Raw genomic sequence first — 20,491 nt, 5'->3', positions numbered from 1 at the left:
ACCATTTGGGGAGTGAGCCAGTGGATGGCAGACCTCTCTCTGTCTCTGTCTCTACCTCTCTCTGTAACTCTGACTTTCAAATAAATAAAATACATCTTTAAAAAAACATTCTTTACTGTAACAATAACAACAAAAGCTGTGCTAAATGCAAAGGGGTAGAAGATATGGATAATACAAGATTAACCCCCTTACAAAACTCTTAATAAAGGGGAAAACCTTTGCATAGTTGAACATACCAGTAATTATAACATACACTTATATAGAACTGTCTATGCCATAGCATTCCTGGTGCTTTCTATTCATTTATTTCAGTTAATTCTCACAGCAGTCATAGGAGGAAGGTACTAGTTCTCACATCTTTTTGTAGCTTAAGGAGCTGAAACACAGAGAGGCTAAGTGACTTGCTCAGTATTGCACAGCTAGTAACTAGTGGAGCTGTGCTTCAAAATTGAGGCAGTCTGGCGGCACCGCAGCTCACTTGGCTAATCCTGCGCCTGTGGTGCCGGCACCCTGGGTTCTAGTCCCAGTCGGGGCACAGGATTCTGTCCCGGTTACTCCTCTTCTAGTCCAGCTCTCTGCTGTGGCCCGGGAAGGCATTGGAGGATGGCCCAAGTGCTTGGGCCCTGCACCTGCATGGGAGACCGGGAGGAAGCACTTGGCTCCTGGCTTCAGATCAGCTAAGCGCACCAGCCGTAGCGGCCATTTGGGGGGTGAACCAACGGAAAAAGGAAGATCTTTTTCAAACAAAGCAAAACAAAACAAAACAAAATTGAGGCAGTCTTAGATGGCCAGTGCCGTGGCTCACTAGGCTAGTCCTCCGCCTGCGGCGCCAGTACCCTGGGTTCTAGTCCCGGTTGGGGCGCCGGATTCTGTCCCAGATGCTCCCCTTCCAGTCTAGCTCTCTGCTATGGCCTGGGAAGGCAGTGGAGGATGGCCCAGGTCCTTGGTCCCTGCACCTGCATGGGAGACCAGGAAGAAGCACTTGGCTCCTGGCTTCGGATCGGCTAAGTGCACCGGCCGTAGCGGCCATTTGGGGGGTGAACCAACGGAAGGAGACCTTTCTCTCTGTCTCTCTCTCTCACTGTCTAACTCTGCCTGTCCAAAACAAACAAACAAAAAAATCGAGGCAGTCTTAGAGCAACGCACCCCTCGCCATTGTGCTCCACTGCCACACGGATTAGTCGTTGCATTAGAGAAATGAAGGCAGGCAGTTCTGAACGGGGAATGGCTTGTAGCTGAAGCTTCCATAGTTCACGTGTCAGTGCAAAGCAATAGACCATGTCAAAATCTGGCCAAGATCTGAAAGCTGGGAAAAGTATTTTAAGAAGATATTTGCATAAATTGATTGCTTCCCTCTCAAGTTTACCTGTCATAATTTACAAGCTCTGCACATGCACACAAAAATCATTGTAGGAATAAGGTGTTAAGAAAAATCAAATGATTTGTTCCACTTGGTGCAATGGTCCAAACTCATCTCTTTATTGATTTGAACATATACTATTTGCAGTGATTTTATGGTTTGATATATTTCCAGGTGCATAATAATGCCCCCATTATGGTGGCCTGGAGTTGTCAGTATTTCTTTTTTAAACATTTTGTTTGTTTATTTGATAAACAGAGAGAGAGAGAGAAAGCACACCTGCTTCCACCTGTCAGTTCTCTCCCCAAATGCCCACAGTGTTCAGGAAGCCAAAGCCAGGAGCCAGGCGCTCAATCCAGGTCTCCCACATGAATGGCAGGGGCACCTCAGCTCCTCGTGGAGGCCCTCACATGCTGGGTCCCTTCTCCTTCTGTAGTCTCTTCCACAGTCAGGTTCTCTTCTAACTCCCAGCCCAACCCTGGCTGTGGAGGGCACTTGAGGTGCCTAAGTAGGCCCCTTGTGCCCCTGTCCCCTGCACTGGGGCTGCACAGACCTGCCGAACACACCTGCATTGCCTGCCTGTGCACTTGCCTCTGGGCCCTGGCTCAGTGCTGTCTGTTGCAAGTCTCACGTGATTCTAGAAGCCCACATGTATCTCTGATTCTGTCTTACTCAGCCCCAAGACACTGAGATTTCTTGCCAGGCCTATTCCAGATCATCCTTCTTGTCTGATGGGGCTTTAAACTGCTTGTCTCATTGCTGTCCTGGAGTCTCCTTGTGTTCCTGTATCTCGGCCTCATCTCTCAGGGTCTCTGGGTCTTCATTCCGTTGTAGACACTGTCCTCAAGTTCATATGCTCAGTTTTCTTTCTTTTTTTTTTAAACATTTAATAAGTCATTTATTTGTAAATCGATAAATAATAGTTAGACAATCAAGACTACACTGGTAATCCGGAAGCACACAGAACGACTCCATGTGCAGAGCTGAATGTTACGTGAACAGCAGCTGTTGCATCGGTATATCCTAACAAACACCATCTAGCACCTCGTTTGTACCACCAACTCTCAGAGTGACCGTATACAGCTCTAGTTGAAGAATTACAAATCACATATTAATCAAGCTTTTTAAAGATAAAATACTGCCGGTTGTTCGCCTCCTGCTTAGATATGCACGTGTAAGTCATGGAGAATGTGCCTTCTGTTTATAAAGTCTATACCAACAACGTTCTGTCAGTAATCAGCTGTACAGATTTCCCCTCAGTTCTCAAACTTAGTTCAGTTGGTTTTATTGCCCTCATCTGAATCTGCACAACTGTCACATGTATGGGAGAAAAGTGCTGGGATCTTAAGTCAATAGTTACTTTGAATATTTGGTGGAGACTCATACTTAACCATAAGAAGTTAGTCCCCACAGTCTGAGAGAGATGTTATAATCCCGTGTTCTGACCCTGTCATTCTTAAAAGGAACATAATGAATAACTTCTGCATAACTTAGAAATTACAACATTTCCAGCCAGTTTTTTTCTAAAGATTTATTTATTTATTTGAAAGAGTTACACAGAGAGAGAAAGAGAGGCAGAGAGAGAGAGGTCTTCCATCTGCTGGTTCACTCCCCAGTTGGCCTCAACAGCCGGAGTTGCACCGATCCAAAGCCTTCTTCCTGGTCTCTCACATGGGTGCAGGGGCCCAAGGACTTGGGCCATCTTCTACTGCTTTCCCAGGCTATAGCACAAAACTGGATCAGAAGTGGAGCAGCCGGGACTCAAAATGGCACCTATATGGGATCCCAGCACTGTGGGCAGCGGCTTTACCCACTACGCCAAAACAGTGCCGTCCCTCCAGCTGGCTTTAAAATGAATAGTTCTGTTTACCAAATTTCGGAATTCACTAGTTTCTAAAACTGGCATTAAGCAAAGGTCTGAAACCTAGGCAACTGCCAGGAACCATGTAACCCAGCCCAAGAAGATCATTCAAATGTGTCTCAGAATTCTTTCCAACCTAGGGGAAACAAGAGAGCCCACTAAATGCTGAATGTGAGTGTGGAAAAGGCCTGGTGCACCTGCTTACCCAGAACAATCGCAGAATCTACTGCGGAGGCTTAGAAAGGTTTTGTGTGTCGGTGAGTGAGGGCTGTTTTCTCAACTAACATCATTACCACAACTGCTCCTTACCACATAGTTACACTGCAAAGACTAAGAACATTTTTCACTTACAGAGCACCAAATGTAGCTACCAACCTCTCTATCTGGAAAAAATATTTTAAATTCTGAGAGTAGAAAAACTAAGGCTCTGATGATTTAAGAGTGCTCAGAATTTAAATATTAAATCTTTCACAAATATTTTCTCTCCTTACACAAAATACTAAATCTACATTTCAATGTCCTATTTATAGATCTATTTTTTTTTAAATCAGAAACTTTCATTTACATTTAGGAGAAAGTAGCAACTATTTAAAGTCAAGAGTAAGGGTAAAGGACGAGCCATAGTCATTTATCCAACACAAATCACATTAAAACCCAAATATAAAATGGAACAAAGTGAAATTTTCCTTTGAAAAAGTAAATATTCACTTTCCCCCTCCCAGAGTTAAGTTACACTATTAAGGAACAATGTACGTGGATTGAGACAATGCCTCACTTTGATATATGTAAATAAAAATAGATCTCACTTTGATGTATGTAGATAAAGATAGATCTTGTGTTGTCTAAAATTTTAGGGCTTTATAGTTAGAAATATTTGATTAAGAGTCAAAGAGATCGGCCGGCGCTGTGGCTTAACAGGCTAATCCTCCACCTTGCGGCGCCGGCACACTGGGTTCTAGTCCCGGTTCAGGCGCTGGATTCTATCCCGGTTGCCCCTCTTCCAGGCCAGCTCTCTGCTGTGGCCCAGGAAGGCAGTGGAGGATGGCCCAAGTCCTTGGGCCCTGCACCCGCATGGGAGACCAGGAGAAGCACCTGGCTCCTGGCTTCGGATCAGCACAATGCGCCAGCCGCAGCAGCCATTGGAGGGTGAACCAATGGCAAAAAGGAAGACCTTTCTCTCTGTCTCTCTCTCTCACTATCCACTCTGCCTGTCAAAAAAAAAAAAAAAAAAGAGAGTCAAAGAGATCATGTAAACAAGACTAGTGTCTGCTAATACTAACTGATATAATTAAAAAGGAGAGAATGATCCAACATGTGAAGCGGGATACACAGCAGACTCATAGAATGGCAGATGTCCTAAACAACACTCTGGCCTCAGAATCAGCCCTTAAGGCATTCGGATCTGGTTAAAAAGCCCATGAGAGTATTTTAGACATGGAAAGCCAAGACACTCTGGCCAAAAAAAAAAAACCTAAAGGAAAGATCTCTGCTAGTGAGATCCCAGTGGAAAGAATGGGCCATCGAAGAAGGAGGTTCTTTCTCTGAAGGGAGGAGAGAACTTCCACTTTAACTATGACTTTGTCTAATTAAGATCAGAGTTGGTGAACTAAAAAAGCTTCCATAGCCTTGGCAACTCATGACAAGAGCCTAGGGTGATTACTGATGCCATAAACAAGAGTGTCAATTGTTAAATCCACAACAGGAGTCACTGTGCACTTACTCTCCATGTAGGATCTCTGTCCTTAATGTGTTGTACAATGTGAATTAATGCTGTAACTAGTACTCAAACAGTACTTTACACTTTGTGTTTCTGTGTAGGTGCAAACTGTTGAAATCTTTACTTAATATATACTAAATTTATCTTCTATATATAAAGAGAATTGAAAATAAATCTTGATGTGAATGGAATGGGAGAGGGAGCAGGAGATGGGAGGGTTGCGGGTGAGAGGAAAGTTATGGGGGGGGGGGAGCCATTGTAATCCATAAGCTGTATTTTGGAAATTTATATTTATAAAAAAAAGAATACAAAAAAGAAATATATAATTCTATGTCTGTGGACAGGTCAACCAGTGGAAATAAGTTAGCACAATCATTTCAATTGGTCGTCTACATACAGGGCAGGGCTTGTTCCTTTTCTTTAGCTTTTTGGCACATGTGAAGCATGGCATCAGGTGTCCTATTTGGCCATGAACAGTGCAACCATTTTTAGGTCGGCCTTGGCAAATCACACAAGGTTCAATGGCATTGAGGGGAACGTTAGATTCCATACCCTCTTCTTTGTTTTGTGTTTCTTCCCTCTCAAACTCTCTGGCATCTTCCTGGTTGCTATAAATAATGCTATTAGAGGTTGACAGCTGAGAAAAGTCCTCACTTCGTTGTGACTGAGAGGCTTGTGAGCTTTTATCATCATTTGCCCCAGTACATGCCTCTCTGGAATCATTGGCTGTGGTGTTTTTTACAATCAGGAACATCAAAGCCTCCTGCGTGTGTTGAGTTTTCCAGTTCAGCTTTCTCGGGGATTCCCCCTTTGTCTTTCCCCTTATCTTCAGGAAGCCAGTTCTCACGAAGGGCCCAATGTTATTGCGATGTGGTGGAAGGGGAGTGTTCATTTCATTGCATGGAGTACACTTCCAATAGTCAGCTAAGGACATTTCAGGATCATCGTCGAATGAATCTGTCTCACTCTCCCCTGCCTGATACACAGCAACTCGATATATGTCATCATCTTCGTCCGAGAGTTCTTCTCCTTCTTCACTAAGGCTGTAATCTGGATCTAGAGATCCAACCTCAGATTCTGCACTACACACATCAGAACCTGAATCCTACCAGGCAGTCACCCGCGTGTTCACTGACACCATCATCGAGACCCAGGTGTGATGGCGTCTCTGTTGACTCACTGCCACTGCTTCTTTCACAGCACATCTCCCTTCTGCACACGGAGCCCGGCATTCATCAAAGGAAGGGGAAATGCTCTCAGATGTGTGGCGCTTTCTTTGCTGTTCACCAGCTAACTCATCTGGATCTTCTTCCGTCTCACTGATTGTTCTCCTTCTAGATGAGGTAGTTGGTCTAGAAACCACACTTGAAGATGCAGGTGTCTCTGCCTGCTCTCTTGACCAGGGTCCTTTTGATCGTTCCCACCTTCACGGTGACACCTGTTCGCACTCGCAGATGTCCCTGAGTCGGATGGTCCTGCGCTCTTTCACAGAGAAGCTTGGCACCCACACAGATCTCCAAGAAGACCATTTGAACAATACACAATATGTTGTTGCTTCTCATCATACAATCGCTTAGGCGTAATGTACTGGCCAAGATAAAGTAGAATCTCTTTCATGATGTGTCTTTTTGTGCACCAGCAGACGTTAACAACAGCAAAGGCAATGGCTTTGGTCTAACCAGGCTCCCTTGTTCCGAGGCTGGAACCTGTGAGGTGCTTTTAAGCACTGTCAGTGCACAGAGACATGTTGGTGCTGCATATTTGCCTGGATCAGCCCAGAACACCTACTGTACAGCTATGACCATCCCTAACTATGTCCCTTCGCTGGCGAGTGCAGCTGGGAGAAGTCAAGGTTTAAATGCCCCCAGCTGGAGACAAGTCAGACTTAGCTCCCTTGACTACAGACTCAGAATGTGTCCGAACTTGACCAGACTATTAGGAAAAGCTGAGTCGACCTGCCGGCGGAACCAGCCCAATCTCACCCAGACTTGGTGTTGTGTTCAGACAGGCAAGCCGACAGGCACCTGGTTCTCATCCTGGCCCCCTGCTGGGAGACTGCCAGCAGCCCCACCACCCCTGGTCCATGTGGCCTCCAGTCTGGGCTCCAGCGCAGACCTATATGCTCAGTTTTCAAATGACCTATATTTTGTACATTGCATCTGGAGGTATATAAACCACCTTTGGTGGGTCAGGTGCAAAGTTTTGAACAGCTAATGAGTAAGCATTGTGGACTGCAGTTTGCTGGCACCACTGGCCAGCCAGTAAAGTAACTTCAGAAGCATTTGTTTATTCAGTCAACATTCATTCCGAAGTATTTATGTAGTTCCAGGTTCCTGGTTTCAGCCTGGCCCAGTCCTGGCTATTGCTGAAATTTGGGGAGCAAACCAGAGGGTGGAAGAGCTCTCTGTATTGCTCTGCCTTTCAAATCAATAAGCGGGTAAGAATCTCTGTGGTGTTCTGCATGCACTTTCCAAGGAGAAACAACTTTTGTCCTTGTTAACTGCCTACCGCACTTGATGATTTATAATGAAAAAAAGAAAAAAACAAGACACATGCTGTATTGAGACCCTTTAAAAGAGGCAGAGCACAGAATGTCTTTTTAACATCTTAATTAAAGATAAACTAAATGACAGCCTATTTGGGGTTGGTTGCAGAATGTGAATAAGTGACAAAGCAGAGATGATTTCTTTATTAGAGACACAATAAACAGAAATATAAATAGCAGATTCTGTATTAAAAACTGCTGTTAGATGGGCTAGAGCATCACACACTAATTGTTGCTGTTGCTCCTGAAACTTCACTGTAAGATAAAGAGTAAGGGGGACATATACTCTTATCCGAAGGAAACTACCACCAATAAAAGACGTTAACATTGCCGTTGTGTTGCAGAGAGATAAGCTGCTGCATGCAATGCCAGCATCCCACACTGGAGTGCTGGTTAGAGTCCTGGCTGGTCTGCTTCTGATCCAGCTCCTAATACCCCTGGGAAGGTGGTAGACAGTGGCCCAAGAGCTTGGGCCCCTTCCACCTATGTAGGAGCCGAGAATGGAGTTCCTGGCTCCCAGCTTCTACTTGGCCCAGGTCTGGCTGTTGCGACCATTTGGGAAGTGAACCACTGGATGGAAGATTCCCTCTCTCTCTCCCTCTCTCTCCCTCCCTCTCTCTCTCTCCTTCCCCACCCCCACCATCCATTCCCTCTCTGATCCTCTGCTTGTAAATAAGTAAATCTTTCTTTAAAAATATGTTAACACTAAGAACAGCTAGCGCCTATGGGGCCTCCCTTTGCCAAGGTGTTTGGGTGTTTCATGCACCTCATCTCCCTTTGTTGCTTCTGTGGGATATTTGGCACATCAGGAAAATGTGGCTTAGATTTGCGGCCTGGGCTAGCATTTATTTCGTAGTGCAGTCAGGGTTTAAACTCCAGGACCAGCACTGAGCCCAGTGGTTATCCTATGGGAGATGTCCAAGGTGAGCTGCTGCTCGCACTGCAGAGCCCAAGGGCGGGCCTTCTCACCTGGGTACTGACTACAAGCACTTCCCGAGCCTCCCAGCCCTGACTCAGCCCTGACTCAGCCCTGACTCAGCACTTCCCGAGCCTCCCAGCAGGTGAGGGATGACCATGCAGCCTGGTCTGGATGGGAAAGAAAGCTTCCATTACGCTCACTGGTGCAGGAAGTCAACATGCGTACTGGCTGTGCCGTGTGTCCAGGGGGACCCGGTGCCACTGGTGGGGCTTGCATCAGCGAGGTACCCTCATCCAAGAAGCTGCTTGTTGCAGTGGTGGCGATGGGGAGGGCCCTAAGGCCTCTTCCTCCACATGACACAGAGAAAGCTCACCTGGCTTATCCAATAAGATCATCACTGCTCATTCAAAGGAGCAGAATGCATCTTTCTGAGCTCAGAACCAGAAGCTTGCTCTGAAGTCTTGGTCGAGCAGATCGCTGTGCAGAATGGGCTGTTCCAGTTGGTGCTTTGAACCCTTGCTGGGGGGGGGAGAGGGCAAAGAAAGTGTGGGCAACTGAGCTTTGCACCCTGGCCCTTTGGGCTTCGGGTGCCGTGACTCTGACAGTGCAGGAGCACCCCTGCCTCTCCCTCCCCTGCCCACCACACACCACAGCCGGGTGGAGGGGTGGGCCACAGGCCCAGGGCAGAAGCATGGGAGAGGGGGCCTGTGACAAGCAGATTCCTGGCTCCTCCCCAAGTGACCAGGCTGCTGGCTTAAGCCTTGTGAGCCCCAGCTTCCTTGTCTCAGCGCGTGTGTGGAGAGCCCCTAATCCAGTCCCTGGCATGGAGTATTTGTTGGCTGAATGACAAATGACTGAATACATAGCAACAGGGGTGCCGGAAGGAAAGTTAAAGGCCGTCTCATGCTTGGTGGGAGGAAGTGGGGGAAGTGACTGCTTTAATTTTGATCAGTCTCATGGGGTGGCTGAAGCTGGTCCAAGACTGGGGAGAAACCAGTAGGAGGCCGCAGTACCCAGGCAGGGGTAAGTGCTGCCCACTCGGGAAAGCCCAGGTTGCTGTTCCCCAGTCCAGCCCTCTTCAACATGGGAGAGTCTCGAGGGTTCGGTGAGTCTTTCTAGGCCTCCAGTCTCTGAGAATGGGAACTTCTGGGATTTTCCCACACTGGCTGCCTCTCGTCTCTGCCTCCTCTGCTGTTGTGTAGAGAGGCTGCTCGCAGCAGCCCCGTCACCTGTCTTCCCTAATTGCTGATTGAAAAATTAAAAGACACCTTGGGCTCTGAAGGAGAAGCAGAAATGCAGGTCTTCAGAGGAGCTGCTTGGTTGCTGGGAAGCTCACTTTGCTGAGTGTGGGGAGGCCGACCTGCAGGTGCACCTGCAGCCTTGGTTCACGCACCCTGCAGCGACCTGTGTTACAGACACCTGCAAGTGTCGTGAAATAGTTGTAGACCTGGGGACTAGGCAGTAAGTAAGGCGACCAGTTGGTTCTAATTAAATGCTGACCCAGGCTAAAAAAGAATGCTTATTTATTTGAAAGGTGTGAGAGACAGAGAGACAGAAAGGTATATTCCATCTGCCGATGCACTTCCCCAGTGCCTGTAACAGCCAGGGCTGGACCAGGCCAAAACCAGGAGCATGGAACTCCTTCTGGGTCTCCCATATGGGTGGCAGGAGCCCAAGTACTTGGGCTACCACCTGCTACCTTCCAGCATGCATTAGGAGGAAGCTGGATTGTCAGCAAGCAGAGTACCTGGGGCTACTCAATCCTGGGCATTTCTGTATGGGATGTGGGTGTCCCAAGTGGTGACTTCACCACTGAGCCACGAGTGCCCACCCCTGCCCCATTCTTTGGATGCTCAAACAAATTGCCTATGCAGGAACTCGTTTCCAAACATGCTCATTTCTGTTGTGATTAACAAATTACCTGCTAATCTCTTGAGTGCTACTGAATTGATAGCAATTTTTTTCAACGTGTACATTCTTAATAATTCATTCCATTGTTTTATCATCCCCTTAGTCGTCAGGCGTTCACTGTTATCAACAAGTAACTCAGAGCACGAGTCCCAGGGGAGGCTCGCACTGTGCAAAGTCAGCGCTGTGGGCAAGGGGGAAGGCAGACAGAGGAAGAGAACTGCTGATGCGAGCCTCAGCCTTGCAGGCTCCGAGACCCCCCAAAATAGACCTCCTCTCTCTAGCCCAGTAGGACCTTTCTGTTTATTTTAATTAACACAGAATGACTGTACATATTTGTGGGGTGCATGTGACCTTTCCATACATGGTACCAGTGTGTAATGATCAAATCGGGATAATTTGCATTACCATCTCCTTATCATTTCTTTGTGTTTGGAGGCTTTGAGTACTCCCAGCTGTATTCTCAGATATACAGGAGGTTATTGTGCACTGTGGCCACTCCACTGTGCTAAAGACTGCTAAAACTCTTCACTCCTATCTAACTGTGTGTGTGTGTGGTTTGAGTTTTGAGAGAGAAGGAGAGGCAGAGAGAGAGAGAGGTCTTCTATCCGCTGGTTCACTCCCCAAATGGCTACAATGGCTGGAGCTGCACCCATCCAAAGCCAGGAGCCAGGAGCTTCTTCCAGGTCTCCCACATGGGTGCAGGGGCCCAAGGGCTGGGCCATTTTCCACTGCTTTCCCAGGACACAGCAGAGAGCTGGATTAGAAGTGGAGCAGCCGGGACTCGAGCCGGTACCCATATGGGATGCCGGCACTGCGGGTGGCTGCTTTACCTGCTATGCCACAGTGCCAGCCCCCAACTATCTTTTGACACCCATTATCCAACCTCCTTCTGTCCAACCTCCCCCCACCCCTACCAGGGCCTTTGTAATTGCCACTTGCAAATAAACAGAGACACTGTTGCAAATGTATGTGTTTTAAAAAGCAAACACCACAAAACGATGCTTTCTGGCTTATCTCTAAGCAACATATCTATTTTTTCCTCTTCCGTCTTGGCAAGCTGTGCACCAAGCCTTCTGTAATGAAAAGAGCACTCCAGTGTGTTGTTAGGCACAACTGCCTCGGTGCGCCAGGGCCCGGCTCCCCTTTAACTGGCTGTGCCAGGCTGTGGGCCGGAGTGGTGCCAGCGCAGCCTTGGTGTGCTCTCCAGACAGCAGAAGCTGAAAGCCGGTGTGGAGAAGGAGCGTGGCTTGGGGTTACTGACAGCAGCCTGGGGGCGGGGGCCGTAGCGAGTTCTAAGTTGAGGTTGCCCCTGCCCGTCCTCACTGAACCTGCCGCCAGCAGTGGTGAGCGATGGCCTGGAACCCCGGGGGTGTCCAGAAACCTTTCCTTTTGCCTCATTGGTATTGGTGTGATCATGAGACAGCTCTTGTGTAGAACTCTGCAATTTTCGACCATTAGGGGGACGAAGTTTCTGATTTTTAAGGAGATTTAGGAAAAGCTCCATCTCTCCCATTTCCCATTGAGCTGTGATTTGAGCTGCTCCTGGGAACTTGGAGGGCCGAGTCGTGCATTCTCGCACGCACTCCTTCCCCCACCTGCATGTCTAGCTGCTGACTGATTGTCTTAATTTCACTACAGAAGTCTTCGGTGGCCGCTTCTTGCACAGAGTCCTGTACACACAGTTCCTTGTCACAGTCTCCGAGGACACCTGTGTTCATTAGAATGTTACAATTTCCGTACATAACCTGTCTGTGAGCTTTGACGTTGCAAAGGTCTTGCAAGATGGATGTTTTCAGGGAAGGGGATTTCATAAAGGGTGGGTGACGGTTAGAGAGCCCCGGACAGGTACTCTGAGGGGCACCAGGCAAGGAAGTGAGACCTTCTCTGCCCTGACAGGAAGACAGTCAGCACCTGCCGGTGAGCGCTCTGTGAACTGGTGCCCCACCCGCCTGCCTCGCTGGCTCTGACTTGGCCAAGTCACAAGAGAGCAGTCAGATTGTTCCCCTTGAGCCGAAAAACAGGACAGGTGGAGCAGTCAGTCCGTCTCCACGCCCGGTTCTGGGGGCGCTGGAGCTATGAGAGAAGGCGCTGGCTGTTTGCTCAGTAAACAGTGCTCCAGCCAGACAATGGGGTTCTCTCCCAAACACGCAGGTGCCACACCAAGAGAGAACATTGTGATTTAGGAGTTGAGCCAGACGACAGGGAAGGGCCAGATGGGAAAAGCCTAAATATTTATGACGTTGGGGACTAGCAAGGACGATGACATCGATGAAGAACACAGGTAGTGAAATGATCTGGCCGATAATTTTAACTAACTCCTTACAAAACCTGCCACAATTTGCTAGTGGTAAGTTTTCATTCTATTTCTGGTTTTGTGTCCTTGACACGTCACTTTCCGGGTGAGCCCTAGCAAAGAGATTCGCTCAGCTAGACAAACCTGCACCACCCACACGGACGGCACGGGTGGCTCATGGTTCCTGTCTGAACCTCCTGACAAGCATCTTCTTCTGGCCATGGACTTGCTAATAATTGTGTACTGGAAGCTTGTGCTCTGTCTGGCTGTGTTGGAAACGCTGGGGAATTATCAGTCAGACAAGGCAGACAAAATTCCTGCTCTCATGCCCTTGATGTTCTCATGGAGGAACAAAGGGCAAGAAGCAAAGAAGCAGGATGCGTGTGTTTAAACATGATGTTAGGTGGAAATAAAAGGCGTGGAGAAAATCAAAGCAGGAAGGGACCCCTGGATGGCCAGGCGCCTCTGGGGGGCAGGGACAATGGTGATATTTGAGCCAAGGCCTGAGATGCGGGAGAGAGGTCTCCAAGCAGGTGTCCCTGGGGAAATGCCCTCCAGATAGGGGAACAGCAGGTGTGGGTGAGCCTGTGTGTGCTGTCACAGCGAGGAGGCCAGGGTACACAGGGTGACTTGGGAGGAGGTGCAGAGCCGAGGGGGCCACTCTGGGAGGGCTGTGTCAAGTTCACTACAAGGACCTTGAGTTGCCCTCGGAGGAAAGTGAAAGCTGTCAGAGTTTGAAGCAGAGGAGAGGCCTGACCCAGATTCCGTGTCAGCTGTAACGTGCTGCCTGCTGTTCTGTGAGTGGACTGTGGCGGAAGGAGGTGGCGGCGGGGCAGGTGGACGCTGGTCAGGACATCGCCGACGTCATCCAGGGGAGAGTCGATTGCACCTGGTTGCAGTGAGATGGTGAGAGGGAGTTGACTCCAGATGTCGTTTGCAGCTGGAGCCACAACAGGCTTTGCAAATGGTTTGCAGGGTAAGAGACGAGGACGAGTTAAAGGTGACCCCAGCCTAGTGAGCCGTAGTGCCGGCCTATCTTTTTTTTTTTTTTTAAGATTTTATTGATTTGAGAGAGAGAGTTATAGACAGTGAGAGGAAGAGATAGAGAGAAAGGTCTTCCATTCCGCTGGTTCACTCCCCAAATGGCCGTAATGGCCAGAGCTGAACTGATCCGAAGCCTGGAGCCAAGATATTCCTCTGGGTCTCCTATGCGGGTGTAGGGGCCCAAGCAGCTTGGGCCATTTTCTATTGCTTTCCCAGACCATAGCAGAGAGCTGGATCAGAAGTGGAGCAGCCGGGACTTGAACCAGCGCTCCTATGTGATGCTGGCACCACAGTAGGAGGATTAACCCACTACACCACAGCGACAACCCTTGCACAACTCTTATAGGATGAACTAACACAGGGATGAGTGAAGGACCAGAGATAAGGCGCCTCGGGGCCTGGTCCGTGGCAGGCCCCAGGACTAGCATCCTTAGGTTGACCCTGCCACTGGAGTGTGGTCCTCAGAATCCACATCCCTCAAGTATGTCTGCAAAGGACAACTTGGTGACTATTTAGAGCTTTTCAGCAGAGCAAAGTCACCAGACGGTTATGCAAGGTTAGTCTCAATGAATTGTGCATATTAAGTGCTTGCTGGAGTCAAGTTCCCATTATATCCAAATCTGTGTATTTAAAACCTTAACACAGCCTGTATGTGCATGGAGACATCCCATGGTACCCCGTAAATATCTATAGTTTTTGTATGTTGGTTAAAAACTGCAAAATCATTTTAAAAATTCAAGCCTATACATTGAGAGCTGTGAGTGGTACCCAGCCAGGCACACAAGGCCTGTGACAGTGCAAGCTAGGGTACCCCAGAGCCCCTTTGTGCACCTGCCTGTATCTGGACCCAGTGCTGGATATCCCGGTGATTTTTTTTCTTTGCTTAAACTCATCAAGCTGGACTTTCTGACACACACCCACCCACCCACACACATACACACACATGCATGCTGTCCTGCAATAAAATTAAGATTTCAGCGTCAGTGAGTCTCTGTCCTTGAGCTCAGAACCCTTCCGTGCCTCTGGCCTCACATCCTAGCTGTAGCCTGCCCAGTGGCGTCAGCTCTGCAGGACCCTGGACTGGTCGCTCCTCATCTCCCCCTCCCGCTGAGCACTGTCGCTGTCAGGTGGGGCCCTGTGCGCCCACTCCCCCGCGGGAGGTGCTCAGTGCCTGGGAATGCATCTGAGATAGTGCTCATCCTACTGGGCTTGGTGCAGGGGTTGGGGTTTCTGGAGGATGCAGGGGTGGGGAACTTTTTCTCTGCCAAGGGCCATTTGGATATTTATAACCTCATTCACAGATCATACAAAATTATCAACGTAAAAGTTAGTCTGCTATAGGTTTACTGAGTTTCAGATCTTGCCTGAAGTTGCCTTGATAGGGTCAAATCAAATGATTTTCTGGGCCCTTTACAGCCCAGGATCTGGACATTCCCCACCCCTGTGGGATTAGGCACTTGGTCGGTGCTTTTACAATTAGGATTGTGGGGCCAGCACTGTGGTGCAGCAGATTAAGCCCACCAGCATCCCCTATGGGCACGAATTTCTGTCCTGGCTTCTCCACTTCTGATCCAGCTCCCTGCTAATGCACCTGGGAAAGCAGCAGAAGATGGTCCAAGTGCTTGGGTTCCTGCACCCATGTGGGAGACCTGAAAGAAGTTCCTGGCTCCTGGTTTCAGCCTGGCCAATCCTCAGTTATTGTGCCCATGTAGGGAGTGAACCAGCAGATGGAAGATGATCTCTCTCTGTCTCTCTTTCTCTCTCTCTCTAACACAGCCTTTCAAACAAAGAAGCAAATATTTTTAAAAAATTAGGATTTTGATGTATTTAGAATTCTTCTTCTTGTTAAGATTGTTTATTTATTTATTTATTTTTTTTTAAATTTTTTTATTTTTTTGACAGGCAGAGTGGACAGTGAGAGAGAGAGAGACAGAGAGAAAGGTCTTCCTTTGCCGTTGGTTCACCCTCTAATGGCCGCCGCGGTAGCGCGCTGCGGCCGGCGCACCGCACTGTTCCGATGGCAGGAGCCAGGTGCTTCTCCTGGTCTCCCATGGGGTGCAGAGCCCAAACACTTGGGCCATCCTCCACTGCACTCCCTGGCCACAGCAGAGAGCTGGCCTGGAAGAGGGGCAACCGGGACAGGATCGGTGCCCCGACCGGGACTAGAACCCGGTGTGCCGGCGCCGCAAGGCGGAGGATTAGCCTGTTGAGCCACGGCGCCGGCCAAGATTGTTTATTTATTGAGAGGCAGAGTTACAGACAGAGAGGGAGAGACAGAGAGAAAGGTCTTCCATCCTCTGGTTCACTCCCCAGATGGCCACAACTGCTGGAGCTGAGCCAACCCAAAGCCAATAGTGAGGAGCTTCTTCTGGGTCTCCCATGTGGGTGCAGGGGCCCAAGAACTTAGGCCATCTTCTACTGCTTTCTCAGGCAGAGAGCTGGATTAGAAAAGGAGCATCGTGATAGGAACCCATGTGCATACAGGATGCCAGTGCCATAGGCAGAGGCTTAGCCTGCTACACTACAGCATGGGCCCCTGTATTTAGAATTCTATAAATATTTGGTACTCACAGATGTTTTCCCTCTAAAAATAGACTTTTTAAGAATTTTTCCCAATTATATAATCATATGTAAAATTCCCAAGAAATTGAAGTCCTCGTTGACCCAAGCACCCAGAGATAGCCTCTGTCCATATATTGGTCACATCCTTTTAAATGATTTCCTGATAAAAATTGCTCGTGCTGATAGACCTTTTTTTTGCTCCTCAAAGAGTTTTGAACGTGACTCTTACCTACTTCTGGTCAGTATTGTTCTAGAATACCTCCTTACATTTGTGTACAGAAAACCACAGGAAAAAATCCATCTATTCATTGGTGTATTATTTTTTAAGAATTATTTATTTATTTGAAAGGCAGAGTGACTGAGAGAAGGAGAAACAGATCTTCCATCCTTTGGTTCACTTCCTAAGTGCCTGTAACAGTTGGTCAGGGCTGGGCCAGGCTCAAGGCAGAAGCCTAGAACTCCATCCAGGTCTCCCATATGGGTGGCAGGGGTCCAGGTGCTTGGGCCATCTTCCGCTGCTTTCCCAGGCTCATTAGCAGGAAGCTGGATTGGAAGTGGAGTAGCCAGGGCTAGAACCACTGCTCCCACATGAGATGCCAGCGATGCAGGCAGCAGCTTAACCTGCTGGGCCACAGTGCCGGTCCCCGTTCATTGGTTTCAAACATACAGGAGAAACGGAGTGATCTGCCGTTTCAGGTCCCAGCTTCAGCGACTCTGGAAGGGACTGGTGGTGTTCCTAAGGAAAGTCGGGTGGCTGATTCTTTCTGCTCTAAGAGTAATCACAGGACTCAATGTCTAAAGGCTTGAGAGCAAATTGTGCATTCTTCCCTTACGATTCTCCGGGAATTTGAGAGCCATTAAAATCATCTTTTCAGCACCGTAATAGGAATGATAAACCATGTCATAAAATGGGTAGGGGTTTTTTTTTTTTTTAATGTTATTACTAACTTCAGTGGGAGGCTCTTCTTTGCTAATCTACTATTACTTGGGCAGATATCCTTTAATCATGTCCTAGTCATCTTTCTGAAGGACAAGTACAATTTGAGTAGCACCACTTAAGATACGACTTTTATTAAATGCTCTGGGGTCACTTCATTCATTACACAGCATATAAACCTTCCAATTAGATTCCCCTTACTTCCAAGTTTATGACCAGGAACGCCAGCCTTGTCTTTGAGCGAGGCCAGGGTGTCATTTGTGACGCCCGTGCCTTTATTTCAAGTTCTGGCAGAGTGTGAATGCACATGGCCACGTGGTGCCAGGTGACAGGCAACAAGCTTCTTCTCCACCTGTTTCAGGTTTCCAGGTACTGAGTCTCTTCCAGGTGACTCAACACATCTATTTTGCATCGAAAACTTTCATAGCAAAATGTGTACATGCACATGTCATCCTTATGTCATTCACGCACCGGCAGAAGCGGACATGGAAGAGAATCGCTCTGAGGATGATCTCTTAACTCTTCATTTCTGAAGACCTTCAAAGCCTTACCTTCACGATTAGTAGGTCAGCCTTTATAGAAATCACCCCGATATTCCAGCATCACTGAGGGCTCATAGAGGAGACAATGGTGTGGGCAGTCCTTGTCCATTTGATGCAGTTGATACCTAAGGTAACCTCTGCGTCATTGAACAGCATTGCTCCATGAGAAGAGTGACAGGCCCTCCCTGGGTCAGAAGCAGGGAGTCTGTTTCTGATGAACTGGGACACTGACCATTGTGGGCCCACCTCTCCATCCCTTGTGGTGATGATGTTCTTGGCTTATTTGCTTGGAATTCATTTAGCTGACCTGCCACCAGAGCTCTCTGCAGTCATCCTTTATCGCCTCTTGTTTTGCTGCATGCCTTGGTTCCTGCTTTCTGCTCACTGTTTTCTTTCTTTCTTTCTTTCTTTTTTTTTTTTTTTTTTGACAGGCAGAGTGGACAGTGAGAGAGAGAGAGAGACAGAGAGAAAGGTCTTCCTTTGCCATTGGTTCACCCTCCAATGGCCGATGCGGCCGGCGTGCTGCGGCTGTTGCACCGCAATGATCCAAAGGCAGGAGCCAGGTGCTTCTCCTGGTCTCCCGTGGGGTGCAGGGCCCAAGCACTTGGGCCATCCTCCACTGCACTCCTGGGCCACAGCAGAGAGCTGGCCTGGAAGAGGGGCAACCGGGACAGAATCCGGTGCCCCGACCGGGGCTAGAACCCGGTGTGCCAGCGCTGCAGGCGGAGGATTAGCCTAGTGAGCTGCGGCGCTGGCTCACTGTTTTCCATCTTTGTTGAACTTTGCTTTTATTATAGGAAACCTTGTCCCCTGCAGGGGAATAGGCAGTGTGTATGTGCATCAATAAAAAGGTTGTTGTGAACTCTATACTAGGATATATAGGATATATATACTAGGATATGCAAACTTACACTGATTTTGATAGAATGATTTATCCTACTTTTAAAAGCCTGTTAGTTCTTTACCAACAATAATGGCTAAGTTCAACCTCTGGTTAATCTCAACAGAAGCACATTGAGAAGGCCCCATTGCTGAGAGCAAGTTCTAGATTTTAATGTCAGAAATGATGGAGCCAGACTCACTCTCGGTTTTCAGGTTTGTGAATGATAGAAGTGTGAACTAAATGAGTCAGTGTTGCTATATGAATTTTCACAGAAGTAACTAACGTGGACTACTTTGCCAAGTCACAAGAAAGGCTGATTTTACAGCTGAGATGGAATGCTGTGTATAGGTCCTTATTTTGTGACTGAGATCGTATCTGTGGAAACGAAGCCTTTAGCAGAGTGTAGGAAAAATCGAGAACAACTTTGTGTTGCCTTTTAACTAATAGAATGTTGACTCTACCAAGTGGATTAAATTTAGCCTCTGTGAGACAGATTTATTCTTCTGGAATTCAAGATGGAGCATTTATCTTAGAATTTCATCCAAGTTTAGATTTAAAACATTAAAATTGTTAAGCTACTGGTCCTTAATTTAAAAAAAAATGTATAGCTTTTTGTATATAAGTTTGGAATTCACAGAAAGCCCTAGGATTTTCCATTTATTTCCTGATTCCGTGGGCTTATAAAATTCTTTTTTTTCCCAAAGGTTAACAAAACATTGGGACATTCTCTTACTCCTAATCGTTCTTTTTCCTTCTTGTCTCTCATGTGGTAGACCCCAGCTACGTGGTGTTAGTCTGTGCCTCGTTAGAATGATGTTCAGACAAAAGGATTTCTTTTCTCTTGATTGGATGGAGATGTTGGGTTTTCTGTCCACACAGGGGATTTGTCCTCTGACTTTGGGCGGGTCAGGATTCCCCACTGGACCATGTCCTGGACTGTGAGATGAGCGGCTGGTCTAGTATACCAGTAGGTCCCTCTCAGCATGAAAACTTTGTGAATCTAAGAGAGTTTCAAAGCTCCAAATGATTCATCAGAAGCTTTGGTGGAAATGTAGAGAAGCTGAAGAAGACTCCAGATTTGGAGAGATTTCTTTTCCTAGAAGCATATACAGGGGTTCCAAGACCCGTTATTGAATCAGGCAGTTTTTTCCAATAAATCAAGTAGAGAATTGTGGCAGAAACCAATGCCATTTTGAAGAATTACCTAAATATTACAAGTGGTTTTAACAGGTCCATGGCTCCCAAGGGAATTCTGGCCCCTGTGTCATTCCTTCTGTACTCCATTCCGGTATTAAACATCTGAAATCACCAGAATTCATGTCACCAAAATGTTCCTAATGTTGACCAGTCCTTGATTTCCCTCAATTTCTGGCTTGGCAAAAATATTTAACAAGTTCCATAAAAACAAAACAATATAATGGGGGAAATGTTGTAAGATAACATAATTTCTTTTTTTAAAAGATTTATTTTATTTATTTGAAATACAGGGTTACAGAGAGCTAGAGACAGAGAGAGAGGTCTTCCATCTGCTGAAGAGAACATATTTTCTTTATTCTTCTATCTTCTTTCACTGACTTCAGTTTTACTCTGTTGAAGCCGGGTTCCTGGTTTTTATGGACAAGATGGTCAAAACTGCTTTTGTTCCAAAGTTTCTGGCATAGCTTAGTGATATAACAGAGTTGTAATGACTAGGCCGTGTCCAGGAGTTAAATAATACCTGTTTGTTTTACAGGTTATGTTTGCTGGCCGGCGCCTTGGCTCAACAGGCTAATCCTCCACCTAGCGGCGCCGACATACCGGGTTCTAGTCCTGGTCAGGGCTCTGGATTCTGTCCCGGTTACCCCTCTTCCAGGCCAGCTCTCTGCTATGGTCCGGAAGTAGAGTGGAGGATGGCCCAAGTGCTTGGGCCCTGCACCC

General features: G+C 47.5%; 1 protein-coding gene and 1 pseudogene across 5 annotated transcripts in view; one reads left to right on the top strand and one right to left on the bottom strand.

The window, feature by feature from the left end:
• Positions 1–20,491, top strand: part of LDLRAD4 (low density lipoprotein receptor class A domain containing 4) — a 418,309-nt gene that overhangs the window by 205,857 nt on the left and 191,961 nt on the right. The gene's annotated exons all lie outside the window — the stretch shown is intronic.
• LOC133766685 (E3 ubiquitin-protein ligase Mdm2-like) lies at positions 5,267–6,973 on the bottom strand (annotated as a pseudogene).

Source organism: Lepus europaeus, chromosome 9, assembly GCF_033115175.1.
Source record: "Lepus europaeus isolate LE1 chromosome 9, mLepTim1.pri, whole genome shotgun sequence".
NCBI classification, from domain to species: Eukaryota; Metazoa; Chordata; class Mammalia; order Lagomorpha; family Leporidae; genus Lepus; species Lepus europaeus.
Note: the sequence above shows the minus strand (reverse complement) of the source record. Positions and strands in the feature narration are given on the sequence as shown.